The 20,781-nt window shown below is 31.1% G+C and overlaps 1 protein-coding gene and 1 long non-coding RNA gene across 5 annotated transcripts in view; one reads left to right on the top strand and one right to left on the bottom strand.

Moving 5' to 3' along the window:
- Positions 1 to 20,781, top strand: part of LOC135135248 (uncharacterized protein) — a 252,781-nt gene that overhangs the window by 110,387 nt on the left and 121,613 nt on the right. The window lies entirely within an intron of this gene.
- Positions 12,586 to 16,494, bottom strand: LOC135135289 (uncharacterized). Of its 3 annotated transcripts, none has more exons than XR_010281490.1 (3): positions 13,898 to 16,494; positions 13,217 to 13,847; positions 12,586 to 13,166 (listed from the first exon to the last, which is right to left on the bottom strand). It is a non-coding gene; the product is annotated as an uncharacterized LOC135135289 (long non-coding RNA). The 3 variants fall into 3 exon arrangements; XR_010281491.1 differs by having other exon boundaries at positions 12,586 to 13,657; positions 13,709 to 13,847; XR_010281489.1 differs by having other exon boundaries at positions 12,586 to 13,847.

Genomic DNA, 20,781 nt, shown 5'->3' with positions numbered 1-20,781 from the left:
AAATCCCAGGGATCAATTATTTACATGTTTGTAACAATTTTCAAAAATTTCCGATCGTGACTTTTGGTTTAATAACAGTAACTAGTCATAATAATTATTCTTAAATTAAGTCCACCTTCATTTAACTTTTCATAGAGGAGCTGAAATAAATTTTAGATCCAGTGGTTGTTTCTAAAAATATGTATTATCTGAATTTTACAATATCATCTTATACATTTTTAATCTCTCGGGGAAAAACTCGGAGAGTTAGGAAATTCAGCTCGTAAGTGGCAAATTTAAATTTTGTGAACATTTAAATGTTGCCTGGAGTGTAGACTGAATTTTGTGCTTTTGCGGATAAAGAATTATTTTCTTATATTTTTCTTCTACAGATTACATTAAATACACCAAAATATCGAAACTATTATATAATAATTCTATTACTGTTTGAAAAAAAAATATATTTCCAAAACTTTTTCGTTGTGACCACTTGTAAAACAGTTTTATTAACAGAAAACTGTACGTTTTCCAATTTCCGGGAAACTCTTTTAAAATTCGATTTATTTTATGTTTGTTAAATTTTAATTTAACATCAAGATAATATTTATTTTCTCAAATCGAGATTATACGTTAATTACGTACAATATTCTTTGTAATTAAAGTTCACAGCGTAGGCGACAGAGGAATATCATGTCTTCTCAAAATTCCACTTTTTAATAAAATCGCAAAATATCAAAGCTCGCATCCCTTGTTAATTACCTCCATCCATGTATGTTATTCACAAAGTACATTTAGCTGAATTGAAATCACACAACGAAACATCCAAAGCTAAGAGAAATTCATTTCAAAGAGTATTTATTCACCCCCAACAATCATCTTTGCATGAGAGCAAAAGAGTCTCTTAGCTTTTTGTATGAATTTCATGCAAAAATATAATTTACTTGAAAATGAAATCGCCATTATGCATCCCGACCATAATCTATTATAGCTAAGTTTCTCGGGAATAGCTTTTAGTGAAATAAAATTCTTTCGATGCCTTTTTTGTTAGCAGCTCCTGTGAATAGTAACACATCATTTATCTGATTACTAAGGCCATTAGGCTATTACATTATATATTGAGCAAAAAACATACCTTTTTAGTGAAAAATAATGGCACAGCTTTTAGATTCTAGACAGATGGTTAATCAAACGTCTATGGCTTTTTTTCTTTTTGTATTTGATGGATTTAGACTAGATTTGCAGAACTACAGCTTTAGCAAATTTAAGCTATCCTGTTCCATTGTTAAGCCTCGTCTTATTGTTTTATCGATACAATTATTATTCATAGCAAAGTTTGCAAACTGCCGGATACTTGGTTTACTGATAACAATACGCCAGCATACCTGGGTTGTTATATATTTCCCTTTATCGGTTTTAAGGAGATACATTTCTTAATACAAGCTGTTATAAAATTTTGTTTATATTAATCACCATTCGATTCAATCCTGCGGAAATTTTATTTAGAGGATCTTGTGAAGGTTTGATTTTCAGTAAAAGTGATTTTGTTATGTACATCAAGCATACGTATTTATCTTCTGCTCGAAATTTACAGAAATTGTACACAAAATAATCGTATAGCCTGGAAACATTTAATATTAAAAAAGTAAGCTGAAATTAAAGAACTCGAAAAATAAAATATTAACAAGTTTTATGTTTACATTTATTTCTTTCAATAATGAGTAACAATGATATAGTAAGTATACAGACTCAATTATGCCAACAAAAACAAATACATTTTTATAACAGAATAATATATGTGACTCCATAAAATTCTGTACGGTTTCAGAGTTGATAAAAAAAATCGTGTGTAAAAAAAATCAGGAGAAATTCACTCAGTAAACTGACTAATAATAATAACAACTATTCGTGCAGTTTAAACAACAATACAACAAACATCAAACGTAACACTGATAATTTAATTTTAACAATTTCGCGGTATTCGTATAGGTGAAGGTGAAGTTCCTTTCTGGAAAATTTCTGGAGAGTTTTTACTTAAAATTGGCATATAATATAGTTTTTGAAAAAATGAAGCCTTTAAACATTCTTTATATAACGGTATCAAAACGATATTTTATGTTTTATACCTACACTTTTTCACAAAAACATTAATTTTCAGTTAATTAATAATACGTTTATTTAAATATTTAATGCCACTATTCTGAGACAGAGTGATTTCAACATTTGTTAATGCATCTCCACATATTTTTTTTTTAAATTTTGATCATAATTAACTATGTAAAAAAAAGACTAAACAAAATGCGAAATGCCTTTTATGTGACTAAAATGTAATAAATAAATAATGTGTGTCCTCATAAACACACAAATTACTTACTGTTGGCAAGATAGGAAAGTCTATGAAAACGTTGCTCTTTTTTTCAATCATTCATTTTATTCTCACCAACAGATCAAGCGCATCATGATCCGGGAGGTATATATTGTCCCTTCATTGAAGGAAATATAGGCATCCATATATACTACTAGAAAATAATGGTTGCGCTCAGTTGGTTCTAGAGATATTTAATTCTGTTATTAGACCTTAAATGACTTAATTGACTATTTGTAGCTTATTGAAAAGGATGTATTTTCGAGAGGTCTTGAAAACACACCTTTTTGTCATAGTTTTATACAAAATATCTAATGAATGTTATAACAGGTAAACAAAAAAAATGAAAAATTAGTTGAAATTAACTTAAATTTTGCTTCAACGAAATGTGTTGAAAATAACGTAAAACGACTGTCATCAAAAACCAATACATTCGGTGAAGCCCCATGAGAGATATGAAATTCTGAATTTTGCATGGAATAATTTTACATTTTTTCTTTTGTTTTTTGACATAGTCATTATCTATTTGTTTTGTCTCTGGGGTAGTTGCATTATTAAACGATTCTTTTCTAAAATTTAGTACGTGTTCTCCATTTACATGTATATGAAGGATGAGTCACTAAGGCCGCGCTGTTCAATATCTCATCCATAATTAGAAATAGAAAAAATTGGTCCAAATTTATTTCGACAGAACTTCCCTCGCTTCTGGTTTCACTTTCTTTAATAAATTGACTGATTCATTAATTTATTTCGGTCACCCTGTATAAGCGTGACGTCATCGATTTTTTAGGAGGGATGAGCAAATATATTTTGATCAAAAATTTGCCATGCTTGTGATAACTTTAAAACATTTCCAAGATTTCAAAGCATTTGATTTTGTAGTTCCTGATTAAATCAATAAAATATATTCACGCATTCACTATATTTTTTGAGTCACCCTGTACATGCAAATCCCAAAAATATGAATGAAATGATAATTCACAAGTACAGACTCATCATATTTGCTATATTTTAGATAGGATTTATTCGGCAAAATTTTGACCTGACATCATCAATTTTTTGCAGGGGATAAGTAAACATATTTTGATTAAAAATTTATCATGCTTATCATAACCTTAAAACATCTGCAAAATTTTAAAGCATTCGGTTTTGCAAATTCAAAATTAAATTGCAAAATGTTTAAATTTTTTTTTTTCTAAAAATTTAAACTTTTCGGATAAAAACTCAATATGGAGTCATAAACTACACGTGTAGCACTATGTCATTTTATACAATTTAAAACCCATTTACTATGTACAATTTTGAAGTGACATCATCACTCATCACATTATTGGTGGGGATGATTAGACAAATTTTGGTTAGCGTTTTACCATCTACGTTATATTCCTAACATACATACAAAATTTGACAACAATCGGCGCAGTACTTTCAGAGATTATCTTTCTAATAAAAATCCGTAACGGCAGACAGACGGACACACCAACAGACGGACAGACAGAAAGACGGACGGACAGACAGGCGGACAGACGGACGGACAGACAGACGGAGAGATAGACAGACAGACAGACCCAAAAGGGAGACCTACTTCTTCGTACTTTAGGGGTTATGAGAGGTCGAGAAAACTTAAAAATAGAGAGTCGACCGACAGACTTGATTATAATAGGTACTTCCTTTGCTTACGCTCGGGAAGTAAAAAAGTCAAAAACTAAATTTGTTTCAAATATACAGAGTTTTTTGTTTTTAAAAGTATCACAACTTAGCTTTTGCAATACCCGATGTATTTTTACATATTCTGAGAGACGTCTTCTTAGGCTTTATAATTGACGTTGTCAGATTATTTCAATTTAATTTAATTGTTTTAGCGATGACAGGATTCACAAAAAAATCGATTTTCAAAATCTACGTTACAATCTTTTGTGGTGAGAAAAATAAAGGTACGCGTTATGTTGTTGTATCAATAAAATTGTGATTTGATATACCGAGTGTTTGCATTTTTTTTTTATTAGAATTTTCCAATATCGATATTTCACTTTTGTCAAATAGAACACATTGTATCTTTATCTATTACTGCATTATATTCTGTTTTTGTTCTCCTCCTTTGTTGTTATGTATTTTGGTAGTTTAAGTTGATAATTATTGCAAATTTTTACTTTTTAAGAGACACATCGACATATTGAAATAAAGAGAACACAAAATGGAGTTCTATTTGAAATAGCTGAAATATCGATATTAAAATCGCAACACTTCTGTATATTAAATTTTGATTTAATAGAGACTCCCCATCAAAGTGCGTACCTCTGTTTATATCTCCATGAAATACACAAATTTTAAAAATAAGATCAATGCCATTTTTTTGTAAACCATTGCTTTACTAAAAAATTCAAAAATAATAGAATAAGAGTGCAAACGTCTGGATAGATAAAAATAATTTTAATGTATGATACTCAAAGAACCCTACACTTTTTGGTCTCTGTTTTTTTTTCCAATAATAATTAATGCGATATCTAGGACAGCGCCCTTAATTTAGCTATACTTGATTTTCTACTCTACAAGCTCTCTTCTTTATAGCTTGAAAACGGATAGAGATATAAACACCATTGTTGTTAGCTTGAAGGGGGACGCAATGCCAAGCCCATGCTTTTTTTATAATGCAACTACTATATCATTTCAAGGAATTTTGGTACATCATTAAATAATGATATAAACACTTAAGTGTCTGTTTTATTTTCAGTCGATAAAAAAAATAAAATTTATAAATATAAAAATATACCTAAATAAAATTGATTGAAGCATATGTTGGAACTGTTGTCCTTCACAGTGAACACAATTTTTTTATTATTTGGCGCTTAATTAATAATTCATCACGCGTTAAGAAGATTGAAACATTAGCAATTTAGTTTTTTGAATTTTATAAATCAGGGAAGGATCGCTTACACGCCACAACAATAAATCTAAGGATATTAAATATGGCCTGCGAGGTGGCCATTGAACAGGGCCTTTATTGCCGTTCCAATTTTCATAATAAATGTTTTTTAGATTAAAAAATCAACCATTTTTGACAGGTAGCAAAGCAATATTGTAGTAGCCCAAGGTTTCCGACATTAAAAATTAACAGTAGTAATGTAATTGTGTTTGCACATTTGTTTCTATGACAATAAATCGCAGTTCGATATGTCTCTTCAATGCAACACCTCTACGTGTTTTACATTATTGCAGTTGTAATTTAATGATCTATCAAAATCCGTTCAAAAATACATATATACTTTTTAATTTAAAAAGACATAGATTTGCGTCTCTACGCCGACGTCATATGTGAGTCCTGTTCTAAATTAAGCTTCCGTTTTAATGCTAAAAACAACGGCGTTTACAGAATACTTCTATCCGTCCCCAAGAAAAAAGTCTCGACCTTTCATCTAGGAGAGTTTACAAAAATTTGAAAACCAAAAACTATAAAATAAATTTTGATTTTGTTCGGAAGTTCGCAACTATGTTAAGAATAGAAAAATTGTCTGCGATATTAATATAGACAGTATATAGATTATTGAAGCTTAAGCTTACAACGGATAAAAGCCATCACAGCAATGTATTTTATATGAGAGATTTGTGGTTGCGTTGCCAATTAGTAGAAGCGCATCGATTTCTTGAATAAGTCAATATACGCTGTCCGCTTCAATTGTACCTCATAAAATTTTATCAAATTCTTTCACCAAGGGAGGGGGGTACTGCTGTGTTCAACCACTACATCCACGATTAATAATTTATAGCACCATACAGTACCTCTAGCCGACATTTTTTTGAATAATGTAAAATATTTCATTAGTAGTCGTAAGCTAGCTAGTTTGCTTCATGGGTAAGTTATTAGTACAAGTTACCTCTTTTTATATTGTTGTGCAGCAGCTTTGTGCAAAAGTAGTGGAGTAGTGTTTGTAATTGCTGATTCCAAATCTGTTTTCAGACTTTTTCATCACTTCAAGATATTAACAGAGATATATCACACACATTTATTTACTGAAAATTAAGAACGTTATTTACAACAATTCTTTTCTTAAACATGTTTTTATGCTATTGACCCTGGTATCGCTGTTCCAAATCTTGGACACTTTACATATCGCTCTTTGCAATGTTAAGATGTTTGATATCCATTTAGACATTATCTGTCTATTGACTAATAAATTACTATTATATTATAGAGCTACCAATGGAAATGATCGGTATTCAGGCAAGACTTCCATAATTAATGATACTAATACCAAGTAATGATATGCCGTGATGAGATATATAACCATCTTTCGAGATTCTAGAATAACAGCATATGAAATCGATATACTATTATTCTCTAATCTCGCTCCATCCCCATCAACCTAACATGACTACCTAGACCACTCTGATCTAGTTGTGCTAACCTACTCTGACTGCGAGAAAACATAATGGAAATTTCTTGAAGATTTCTATCAATAATTGCAGACAACTAAAAATTTTGTGGTTGTAGTTGTGATGCCAATACAAGTTTTATTCGTAATGAAGATGGAATGTAAGTGTAATAGGATGTTGTATTTTGGATTAAATTCAGAATTCTTGCTCATATTTTGTGAATGATTTTGACTAAAAAATGATAATTATATATGTATGATGAGTCGTTTCGAGTTTTCCTTTTTACGGTAGGTTATACTTAAAAAATCTGTGATCAGATCTAAAGCCAAACAAAAAAAAATTGATGATATATATGTATTTTCAGTAATTCTTGGTATTAATTACTTAGTCTTAAATAACAAAGAAAAACCCTTCTGTTTCGGCATATAAATTAGAATGTCTTGAAGTCTTTGAAGTGTTTCCGTAATTGTTTTTATCTTAGCCCATGAATTACGTTGTCTATTATTGTGTGAGGTATACGTGTTATTATCATTATTATTATTATTCATTAAAGTAAGTATTAGTAATTTTAATAATGTCCAGAATAATTTGTACCGTCGTGAAGTAAAAGAGAAACCATTAGCATAACGCAAACCTTTCCATCCGGTGAAAACCAATTTTTGCCTAAAGCTCAATCACTTTTCAGCAACCGCATATAAACCCTCACCTCGCACAGGATGATAAATACGAACGGGAGACTTCCAGCGAGGAAGCAACAAGGAAGTGCGACTCTAAAAACATATTACATGACGTTTCCACTCGTGTGCACAATTTTCTAATCCAAGTTCATTTGGTGCGTGTGGAAAATTTATTAATAAATTTATGATCCCTTAATACCTCTCATATTTTCCGTTGAATTTTCCGGCTGAAAAATGCTCTTCCCTGACAAACGACAAACAGATTAAGCTTGCCAGCTTTGATTGGTGCGCTTTGACACCTACGCAACCGACTAAAATTCTTCAGCGGATTGTGGTAGGGGCTGACAGGGTAATCTTGCAATACCCGCTTCAAACGTGAATTACAGTCCGCGACATTGCCGACCCTTTCATAAATCGCTATCATTTGGCTCACTTCATAATTAGTTCGTTATTGGCATTATTAATCATGCCGGAAAGGAGTACAATGAAAATTAATGTTCTGCCATATTGTGTTATTAATTTACCGCAAAAACTACACCCAACGTCTGGCCTTAATACTCGAGAGATAAAGTCGATCAATCAATTCTACAATTTATTTGAATTATTCATGACTTAGAAGGGTCTTAAAACGAAAATTAAAAAACTGAATGCGAGGAACTTAACTTTCTACTTCATTGAACTCGAATTGTTGTTAAACATGGAAGATGCTAACCTGTGCTTAAAGTAGTTGATTATTGTAAAAAAATTAAAGAAACACTAAAACAGAGAAATATACTGAACTTGTACTTGAATGTTAGTTGTTAAGTGACTATTAAAATTTAAGAAGATAGCATTGAGAACTTGGAAAAATGTCTATGAAGTATAGTTTAAAAAAACTGAAATGTACGTTGTGTCTTAAAAGTATAGTCGAAAATAATTTTAAATCATACGACTCAAAAAACCGTGCAACTTTGGTCCTTGACTTTTCTCTGTCTCTAGTTTAATCAATGAAACATCGAAGAGCGTGCCTTTATTGATTCCCCCTGTTTAAGTATATATCAAGTGTATAACTTGTGTAACTAAGTACACGTTATTTACATAATTGGTTATTTGAATACATATAGGTTAATATAGTTTCCAATAAAATTCTGTGTCAGCGGAGGTAACGATACAGCGAGCAGCACAAATGTTACACCATACATGTATGTTATACCTAGTTACATACAGACTAAACATTTATCATCCTTATTATTGTTATTAGCATTAGAAATACCGTATGAAAAATATCATAATGATAAGATACAAAAATCTATTAACGTTAAAAGACAAAATGAAATATACACGAAACACATAATATTTAATTAACAACTTTACAAATATTTCAGAAAATCTTGAAAGCCAAGACATTTAAAATGACTTTCATTTCATAAAAACAAACAAAAAAAACTCCGCACCCGATAAAACATGCTACGTGAAAAAAGTTAGTCAGTTTTTAACAGCGGAGTTGTGGTTTTGTGTTTAAACGTTTTCGCAGAGGTTCGAATAGTCTCGCGGCGATAAAACCTAAGGCTGCTTTTAGATTATCCGGAACAATGTCATGGCATCACTTTTTCAGTCTATATTAATTTAACAGAAGAATATATTTGCAATGCTTGTGAAAGAATTTTTAAATATAAGTGTTTTCTATGTTATAATTATTTAGGAATAGGAAGTGATTTAAGGAAGTATTGTGATCGAGTCTATTGGCCGACTCCCTATTTTTGTTTTCTCAGCCTTTCATGACCTCTAGAGTACGAAGTTATAGGTGTCCGGTTTCCGTCTGTTTGTCTGTCTGTCTGTTTGTGTGAATTTTCGTTAGAGAGATAATTTCCGAAACTACTGGACCGATTGTTGTCAAATTTTGCATGTATACCGGAAATCGAGTTTCTGGAGACGACCAAGTTACCGGTTAATAGGATCAACTCAGCATTTAAATTAGGAACTGATTTCGAACTTAGAGAAAAAAAATTTAGCCAGGCCCTCTGCAACACAAACCTAGGCGCGCATTCACCAGAATCGAATCACTCCAGTGGACTGCCCAACATCCTTCCAGCCCCTACAAGGAAAACACAAAAAATGCGTAACGGTACTTTCCTAGAACTCAACCTTTTGTTTTTGAATATACAATCAGTGCGTTCCAAGTTATCTGAATTAGAGCTGTATTTGGAAACTGAAAATTTCACACTCGTGGGTCTTGGCGAACATTGGCTCAAACCCAATGAATCAGAAGCATTGCAATTTAAAAATTATGCGGTCAAGTCGCACTTCTCGCGTTCTGACTCCTCACACGGGGGTTCAATGACCTTGTGTCAGAAACCATTTCATTGTTTTTCTTTGGACTGCATTAAATTGTTATCATTAGAACGACACTGTGAAATCTCAGCCATAACTTTGAATAAAATAAATCTAGTAGTTATTAATATTTATAGACCTCCCTCGGGAAATTTTGATTTATTTTTAGAAATTTTAACAGAATTGTTTACCAACATCAACAGTTTAACCGAGAATATTATCTTTGCGGGTGATTTCAATGTTATATTTAATACTAATAATTTGCTGAAGAGTAGAGTTTGCGATTTCATGCACTCTTTTGGTCTCAGACCAATAGTTGATTTTCCAACTAGGTACCAAAACCATATTGACAATGTTTTTACCAACATTGATAGCGACTTTTACGCAGTGAATAAGGCGGAATTTCTGTTTACTGATCATTCTGGTATCAAATTAAATATCACTATTCCACATATCAAAACATAACAACTGGTGCATCAGTCCTTTAGACCAATAACTAGTATAGGAAAATTTCGGCTTTTTAATATGGTCGAGAAAATAGATTGGACATACATTTATTGATGATCCAACTACAAGCTGTGATGCAAAATTCGCTACATTTGTTAATTTATTATCACACCTTGCTAATCTTGCTTTTCCGGTAAAAATCTTTAAATTCAAACAATCACGTGACATAAAAATTGCATGGTATGACGATGAACTGAGAGCTATGCGTGAGCATCTACTAAATCTATCTAGCATACACAATATTTTACAAACTGACGAAACTAGAAAGGCAAGAAATCGCTACCGCAAAGTTTATTGTGAGAAAATAAAGTTAACTCGAATTAACTATAACAAAAAATTTATTAATACTGCTAAAAACAAATGTAAAGCTATGTGGACAGTAATAAACGAATCTCGCAATAATCTTGGCTCCAACAATAGTGATAGCAAGCAAGCCTGTGATATATCCAGTGATAATTTCAATGATTACTTTACGAATGTTGCACCATCCTTAATTAATGATCTTCCTACAGACTCTGAAAACCCTATACAATTAATGTCCGATAATTCCAAATTTATGTCTCTCTGTTCTACTAATGCTTTTGAATTTACTGAAGTATCAATGGTGCAGGTCAGAGACGTAATAAACGATTTAAAGAACTCGAACTGCAAAGATGTAGATAATCTAAACGTCAATCTTATTAAGACTATTAGAGATCTCATTATCTCTCATCTCACTAAACTTGTCAATCTGTGTATCAAAGCTTCCATCTTTCTTGACTGTCTAAAAGTTGCCTTTGTTATTCCTATTCATACAAAAGGGAATGTTAATGATCCGAACAACTACAGGCCCATCTCCATCCTGCCAGTCTTTTCCAAAATACTGGAGAAACTTTTATACATACAGTTAGGAAATTTTTTTGAAAATAATCAACTGTTTGCTGACTCCCAGTTTGGGTTTCGTAAAGTACGAAGCACTACTGACGCTGCACTATCTCTAACAAACACAATATTGCAATGCTTTGAGAAACATGAATTTGGAATCATCAGTCTTCTTGATCTGACCAAAGGTTTTGACTGTGTCTCCCACGACATCTTGTTGAAAAAATTACATATGTATAATATCAGTCCCCATAGCTGTAGCCTACTTTCTTCTTTCCTCTCCGGACGCCACCAGTTAGTTAAAGAAGGTGATTCAATTTCTGAACTCCTTCCAATAAAAATTGGTGTGCCCCAAGGATCTGTTCTTGGACCACTCCTGTTTTTAATCTTTATAAATGACTTTCCTTTATATTTACAGGAGAATAGTATATTATTTGCCGATGATACGACTATAGTGAGCGCTGGTACTAACGTCAATAACGTAATTCACAGACATAAGGAGACACAGTCAAGACCAGAAGCTTGGTTTGCAGCTAATAGATTGCTTCTAAATAAAGCCAAAACGGTTGAAATGTTATTTTCATTGAAAGAGCATGATTTCCACGACGATTTTGACACAACTGCTAAATTTCTAGGGCTTTATATTGATAACCATCTTCAATGGAACTGGCATGAAGAAATGACCGCCAAAACTATTTGTAAAAATATATTTCTACTGAGAAACCTCAGCAGCAAAGTTCCTACCGATTTCTTAAAAAATGCCTACTTTGCTCTCTGTCAGAGTCATCATACTTAAGGGCTAATAGTTTGGGGTCATTCTCCAATAAGGCATAGATTTTTCAATCTCCAGCGTAAGGCAGTTAGGATTATTGCGGGACTTAGTTACAGAGAAGATTGCAGACAGAAATTTATTGAACTTAAAATTCTTACTCTAACCTCACTATATATATTTCAAACTCTGTCCATGCGTAAATTCAAAATTACTTTGAAACAGTATTTGTTCTCAAAGGCTTTCTACACCTTTAAAGAGTTTCTAAACGATGTGTTGTATTTTTCAATTTAAATGTATTTAATTTTGTATCTTGACTTATGCAAAAACCGCTGTAGTTTTTATGCACTAATAAACTTATTATTATAATTATTATTATTTTTATTAAGAATATTGTGTAGATGGTAACCAAAATTTGTCTAATCGTCCCCACCAAAAAGTGTGATGGCATCCCCTCAAAATTTTTCAAAAATATTATTTATATCTTTTTTTTTATCAAATTTGTATTTGATTTTAATTATATGTATATATATATACGTCAATAATAACTTTTGGCCTCGCGCCAGATTTAGGCAACAAGTAATGGGAGTATATGAAAACCACATCCTAGCCTCAAACCTGTCATATCAGTGTTCAAATTTGTATTTATGGTTGCATCATTTACAACAACCGAATGCTTGACACGTTGTAAAGTAGGTAAATATTTGGAGTTATAGTTTAAACTGTTTTCGAGTAAAAGAAAGAAAAAGTGGTATGAATCAGTTTATTCAGAAACAATTTTTTGGAATTAAAACAGCCACATAGAGGCTGAAGAAATTAAGATAATCAAAGAGAAAAGAAAACAACTTAAAACTAGGAAAGCTTACTTCGTAGTAAGTGCAATTATATTCTATGAACATTTAATACTACTATAAAACACCAAAGTAGATTATTCATATTTCTTTTGAAGTTAGAGATTGCAATTATTAACAAAGTTGACAACGTATGGATAAAGTTAAATATATATCTTTTAGTCAAAAGAGGTGTCTGCATAATTTGTTACAGTGTGTTTGCAGGTATATTTGTACAATGCAGCAGCTGCTGCATTCACTATCCAAATGTAATGTATAAATAATGATTTGTCTGGTGTATGGTGCGGTCTTAAAATTAGGTATTTTTACTATATTTCAATTGGATAAATATTTTTACACATATTTGTAAATTCTCGTGCTTTGCCAGTTTTAGACGTTGGAATTTTAATTATTAGCGTATCGTTTTTGTCTTGAATGCCGTCATTATTTTTCAATTTATCCATTCCACATGCTCCTACAACTTCTAATAAAAAATAAACCTAAAACATAATGATTTATAGACAATGTGATTGACCTTGTTTGAGATCACCTTTAACATCGTGTACATTTAATCACGGGCTTCTGTTAAAAATTTTGGTAAGTCTTCTCTTGTAAATATATTTGATTTCTTGGCAATGTAACCTATATTTTTTGCTTGAAAACTTGGTGTACTTAGATATATCTATGCTGTTTTTTATTAACAGAGTTGACTTTAACTACGACTATGCAGCCCAAAGTGTTAAAGATTTCACAGAATTTGCTTTTTCAGCGAAATACTCGTATGCAATGAGGTGTTCTCCATATATTTTGCATGGTTGTTTCTGCGCAAAAAAAAAAAAAAAATTCATACCGCTTTTCATAAACTGTGGCTGAGTTTTTAGGTAATAAATTTGATATATTATCTGCCAGTTTTTGCAAGTTCGGTCGAATGCATGTAAACTGCTTGTTATTATTGCTATCCATCTCTATTTTGCAATTGCTGCAGATCTTTCTGCAAGCAAAAATATTAAAAGTGCCGAAAAATAAGAGGTATGCTTCATACTTTCATTTAAAATGGGCATGTAAGCTAATAATCTGTTCTGTAATAATAATAAAAGCTTATTATAGGTTATGTAGATACAAGAAAATTGTTCAAATTCTTCCTTTCCGCATACTCCTACAACTTCGAATAAAAAATATACCTAAAACATTATGTTTTATAGACAATGTGATTGACCTTCTTTGAGATTACCTTTGACATTAGGTACATTAATCACGGGACTCTGTTAAAAATTTTCGTAAGTTTTCTCTTGTAAATATATTTGATTTCTGGGAAACATAACCTATATTTTTTGCTTGAGAACTTGGTGTACTTAGATTATATCTATGCTGTTTTATATTAACAGAGTTGACTTTAACAACGACTATGTAGCCCAAAATGTTGATTTCACAGAATTTTCTTTTTCAGCGAAATACTCGTATGCAAAATGAGATATTCTCCATATAATGTTTTCCATGGTTGTTTCTGCACCGAACAAAAACTTATTACAGGTTATGTGGATACACATTGTTCGCTGCCATAGAATGTCGCTGCACTTCAAGAAATCCGCTGTTGCCATGCAAGGTTGCGACGTTGCGAGATTACGCGCAAATTTAGTTAATAAATTATATTTATAAAATTAATAAACCGGATGTGTTTCTAATAACTAATAAAAAGGGTTATCAAAGAGTATAGAATTACTGCTAAACCGAAAAACAATTTATAACCTTGTAAAATGTAATTGTGGAGGTAGATAATACTAATATGACAACACCGCATTTAATTTCTGTGCCGATTTTTGAACATAGAAAAAGCACATTACTGCGCGATTTCGAAAAAAGAAACATTACTATTTTTTAGCAGCTTTTAACCTCTCTTTTTATATTTCTCCAAGAAAGGCGTACATGTCAATTTTAAAATACCAGTTTAAGTTGGAGTAAGAAATTTACTTTTATGGTTGTGTGTACAGGCACTTCTACAATTAGCAGTACAAGTTTTTGTTAATCTCTTAAATTATTTTTCTACTTATGGAGCCAATCTGGATATTTGCTTAAGGGTGTGCTTTAAATTTTAGGAATTAATATCTTGGAACGTCATGCATCGTTTCCATACATTTTTGAGCTTCTGTTTTATTTTCTAATCACTTGGAATTTCATTTCCAAAAACAAAAATTGTACTTGAAATGATAGATATGAAGCTCATTATTCCGAAACATGTAATTATAAGATCAAATGTTACTATGCATGAAATGTATTATTTGATATAAAGTAACTTTTGATATCGCATTCTTTAGATTTTTTTCATGGGTACTTTACAGTTAATAGTATCACCATGAAATTGTTTCTTAGATTTGTTTTTCTTTCTTCCGGTATTTGAATCACAATTTGATAATCTTAAAACAACGACAATTAATTTAACTTTAGCTTGAGTTGTGAACCTGAAAGTTGTTTTGTATGAATTTGTGTGACAAAAGTGTACTAAAGATGAAAATAATTACTTATACTCTTTTATAATCATTAATTACATTTGTAGCAATTTTTGGCCTCTCGTATTTTATATTATTTTATCCAAGAAACAAGCGAAATTTGAAAAACCAGTTTAATATTTTAATGGAGCAGTAATTATGAACCCAAATGTTGCTATGGATAAAAACTATTATTTGATTTAAATTAACTTTTGGAATCACAGTCTTTGGATTTTTTTCGTAGATACTCCACAGTAAACAACATAATTATAAATCTGTCCCTTTGATTTATTAATTTCTCAATCCGCCGATATTTGAAAGACGATTTGGTATTCTTAAAACAAGGGTTACTAATTTAATGTCCCCTTGGACTGTGAGCCTGAAAGTTGTTTTGTATGAATCCATATGGGGTCAAAGTGTACTAAAGATGAAAAGAATGACTTCGTTTATAGCAACTTTTGGCCTCTCGTGTTTAATATTTCTCCAAGAATGTTTTTAATTTTGTAAGATATTGGGCCAATAAAACATACACAGACAACATTATTTGCAATTCTTCCAACCACCTATGGATTCATAAAATATCAACTTTTGCATCTTTAATTGAAATATTGTTCAATTCTAATCTAAACCATGAAAACTATAATAAAGAACTTCAGTCCATAAAACAAATTGCAATAAATAATGACTTTAAAGTAAAATTAATCCACAATCTAATTGACAAAATAAGATACAAAATTAAAAAAAAAACAATGTTGCTCGTTGTTCAAAACGGACCATGATACTAAGGAAGACATAGGTAGATATTATTTTCTGGATTTTATTGAAACATTATCTTACAAAATTAAAAACATACTAAATAGAGTGAATAAAAATGTTAATATTTCATTTATAAAAATTAATTCAACCAGAAATCAGTTACTGAACAACAAAGATAAAATTACTTAACTAGATAAAGCCGGAGTCTATCAATTACAATTTGAATGTTGAGATTGTGCCTTAAATTTTACGAATCCATATCGTGAAATAATACACCTCATGAATTTCACCGGCTTGTGTTGAAATTTCGGGTTTCCAATTTTAAATTTATTAATCTAGTACTTCGTTCCAAAAACAAAATTGTGCCCGGAATGATGGGTTAATTACCTGTTTTCACATATACGAAGCGCACGAGTCCGAAAGTTACCTAACATGCAATTATGAGGCTAAATGTTGCTATGGATGAAAACTATTATTTGACTTAAAGTAACTTTTGGCATCACAGTCTTTAGATCTTTTTTCATAGGTATTTTACACTTAACAACATCATTATGAATTTATTTCTTAGATTTATTTCTCAATCCACCAATATTTGTCTTAACCTCATTGAAAATGTTTCGTCTTATGGAAAAAATCTGAATCTTTACACTTGGGGGTGTGCCTGAATATATAGCATCGAATATTGCCTCACATGAATTTTACTGCCTCGATTTGACCAAATTTTGGGTTTCCGATTTTAGATTTAATCATGTTCCTAGTACTTTAAGATATGTTAGCACATGAGTCCGAAATTATGAGGCCAAAAGTTTCTATGGATGAAAGCCATTATTTGATTTAAAGTAACTTTTGGCATCACAATCTTTAGATTTTTTTAATAGTTACTTCACAATTAATAACACAATTATGACTTTTTCTTTTAGGTTTATTTCTCTTATCTGTTATTAAAATAACTGCTATTAAGTTAATTTTAGCTTGGGTTGTAAGTTTGAAAGTTGTTTTCTACGATTCTGTGAGGCCAAAGTCTACAAAAGAAGAAAGTAATTTTAGGTTAGATGGTTAAACATTCAGCCAATTATTTGTTTTTATTTATACTACTTAAAAAATTTAAATTATCACTTTAACTTTGAATAAAAAAATATTTTTATGAATGAGTCTACAGATACTTCTACCATTCACAGTCTAATTTTGTCTTAACTTCATACAAAATGTTTCGTATTATTGAAAAAATCTGAATCTTTACACTTGGGGGTGTGCCTGATTATATAGCACCGAATATTGATTCACATGAATTTTACTGCCTCGATTTGTCCAAATTTTGGGTCTCCGATTTTAGATTTATTCATGTACCTTGTACTTTACTGTATGTTAGCACATGAGTCCGAAAGTTATTCGTCATGTAATTATGAGGCCAAAAGTTTCTATGGATGATTGCCATTATTTGATTTAAAGTAACTTTTGGCATCACAATCATTAGATTTTTTTAATCGTTACTTCACAATTAATAACACAATTATGACTTTTTCTTGTAGGTTTATTTCTCTTATTTGTCATTAAAATAACTGCTATTAAGTTAATTTTAGCTTGGGTTGTAAGTTTGAAAGTTGTTCTCTACGATTCTGTGAGGCCAAAGTCTACAAAAGATGAAAATAATTTTAGGTTAGATAGTTCAACATTCAGCCAATTATTTATTTTTATTTATACTATTTTCGTGTGGTATAGCAAGAATAATGGTCAAAAATCAAGTATTTTAGGATCAAAAAACGGCACATCATTTTCCAGATAATATTAACACTAATAAGTCTAAAAATCTAACCAAATATTGACTTTTTTAAAGTGTTATAAGTTTACTGACGAGGTGGCTGAGAAAGGGGATGAACCCTGAAACTGCTATCACCAAAATAGTATAAATAAAAATAAATAATTGGTTGATTGCAGAACTACATAAACCAACTTTATACCCACGCTAATATGGAAACACACATATCAAAATAATTAGCTCATTTATAGCAACTTTCGAACTCTCGTATTTTATATTTGTCTAAGTAGCAAGTACTTAAAAAATTTAAATTATCACTTTAACTTTAAATAAAAAAATATTTTTATGAATGCGTCTACAGATTCTTCTACCATTCACAGTCTAATTTTGTCTTAACTGCATACAAAATGTTTCGTATTATGGAAAAAATCTGAATCTTTACACTTGGGGGTGTGCCTGAATATATAGCACCGAATATTGATTCACATGAATTTTACTGCCTCGATTTGACCAAATTTTGGGTTTCCGATTTTAGATTTATTCATGTACCTTGTACTTTAATGTATGTTAGCACATGAGTCCGAAAGTTATTCGTCATGTAATTATGAGGCCAAAAGTTTCTATGGATGAAAGCCATTATTTGATTTAAAGTAACTTTTGGCATCACAATCTTTAGATTTTTTTAATAGTTACTTCATAATTAATAACACAATTATGACTTTTTCTTGTAGGTTTATTTCTCTTATTTGTTATTAAAATAACTGCGATTAAGTTAATTTTAGCTTGGGTTGTAAGTTTGAAAGTTGTTCTCTACGATTCTGTGAGGCCAAAGTCTACAAAAGATGAAAATAATTTTAGGTTAGATAGTTCAACATTCAGCCAATTATTTATTTTTATTTATATTATTTTAGTGTGGTATAGCAAGAATAATGGTCAAAAATCAAGTATTTTAGGATCAAAAAACGGCACATCAATTTCCAGATAATATTAACACTAATAAGTCTAAAAATCTAACCAAATATTGACATTTTTAATGTGTTATAAGTCTACTGACGAGGTGGCTGAGAAAGGGGATGAACCCTGAAACTGGTATCACCAAAATAGTATAAATAAAAATAAATAATTGGTTGATTGCAGAACTACCTAACCCAACTTTATACCCACGCTAATATGGAAACACACATATCAAAATAATTGGCTCATTAATAGCAACTTTGGACCTGTCGTCCTTTATATTTGGCTAAGTAGCAAGTATTTAAAAATTGTAAATTATCACTTTAACTTTGAATAAAAAATATTTTTATGAATGCGTCTGCAGATTCTTCTACCATTAACAGTCTAATTTTGTCTTAACTTCATACAAAATGTTTCGTATTATGGAAAAAATCTGAATATTTACACTTGGGGGTGTGCCTGAATATATAGCACCGAATATTGATTCACATGAATTTTACTACCTCGATTTGACCAAATTTTGGGTTTCCGATTTTAGATTTATTCATGTACCTTGTACTTTAATGTATGTTAGCACATGAGTCCGAAAGTTATTCGTCATGTAATTATGAGGCCAAAAGTTTCTATGGATGAAAGCCATTATTTGATTTAAAGTAACTTTTGGCATCATAATCTTTAGATTTTTTTTAATAGTTACTTCACAATTAATAATACAATTATGACTTTTTCTCGTAGGTTTATTTCTCTTATTTGTTACTAAAATAACTGCTGTTAAATTAATTTCAGCTTGGGTTGTAAGTTTGAAAGTTGTTTTCTACGAGTCTGTGAGGCCAAAGTCTACAAAAGATGAAAATAATTTTAGGTTAGATAGTTCAACACTCTGCCAATTATTTATTTTTATTTATACTATTTACATGTGGTATAGCAAGAATAATGGTCAACAATCAAGTATTTTAGGCTCAAAAAACGGCAGATCAAATTCCTGATAATATTAACACTAATAAGTCTAAAAATTTAACCAAATATTGACTTTTTTAAAGTGTTATAGGTTTACTGACGAGGTGGCTGAGGAAGGGGATGAACCCTGAAACTGGTATCACCAAAAGTAGTATAAATAAAAATAAATAATTGGTTGATTGCAGAACTCTACCTAACCCAAATTTACGAGGTAAGCGCCAAATATTCTCGGCCTAACAAAGAAAGAGACCTGATGGAAAAAAATTAAATATTTATATTTCAACATAATCTCTGTTAACTTCAATACATTCAAAACTACGTCCAACTAACAGCTCTATGCGTTTAAAAAAATTATTTGAATCTTTATCACTAAAATGATGTAGTACTGCCGTTTGCACCTCTTTATCCGTCCAAAACGTTTTCCTTGCAAGTCGTTTTTTAACTTAGAGAACAGTTAATAATCGTTCGAAGCTAAGTCAGTACTGTAGGGTGGGTGATCAAGTTACTCGAAGTCACAGGCCCCTATAGCAGCTTGTGAAAGACATGCGGTATGAACGGGCGCATTTTCATGAAGCAATCGAACGCCTCTTGTTAATTTTCTCGGCCTTTTTTCCCAAATACGTTCTCCTAATTTATGCAGTAAGTAAGCATAATATGTAGCGTTGACAGTGGTATTTCATCCTTTAAAATTAATCAACAACATTCCTTTACAGTCCCAAAAAATTGTGGCCATGATTTTTTTGGAAGATTGGTTCGTCTTCAAGGGTTTCTTACCCCATGCGAAATAACTGTGATCATTTTTTTTTAGTAAAATGTGAAGGACAAGCTTCAGCAAACACAAAAACCATCCTGTCCTTAATACCCTTTAGAGCAATTCCATCTTTTGATAAGAATTTGATTGCCGTTCGATTTTCAATTTTAAACAGGCATGATGAGTCCATAATTTTTCAAATATTACTCCTCAAATGTATCAAAACTAATGGGCAGTGGGGCTTGAAATTTTACACACATACTGCGGGGACCCTCTAGTCTTTTATCAGTTGTACAAATTTCCCGACGAGCAATCGCAAATATATCAGGCCGAGAATATTTGGCGCTTACCTCGTATACCCACGCTAATATGGAAACAAACATGTCAAAATAATTAGCTCATTTATAGCAACTTTGGACCTGTCGTCCTTTATATTTGGCTAAGTAGCAAGTATTTAA

Source organism: Zophobas morio, unplaced genomic scaffold (genome assembly GCF_036711695.1).
Source record: "Zophobas morio isolate AGI-343-1 ecotype UQ-CSIRO unplaced genomic scaffold, CSIRO_AGI_Zmor_V1 ptg000024l, whole genome shotgun sequence".
NCBI lineage: Eukaryota > Metazoa > Arthropoda > Insecta > Coleoptera > Tenebrionidae > Zophobas > Zophobas morio.
The sequence above is the reverse complement of the archived record's forward strand: the minus strand, read 5'-3'. Positions and strand labels throughout refer to the sequence as shown.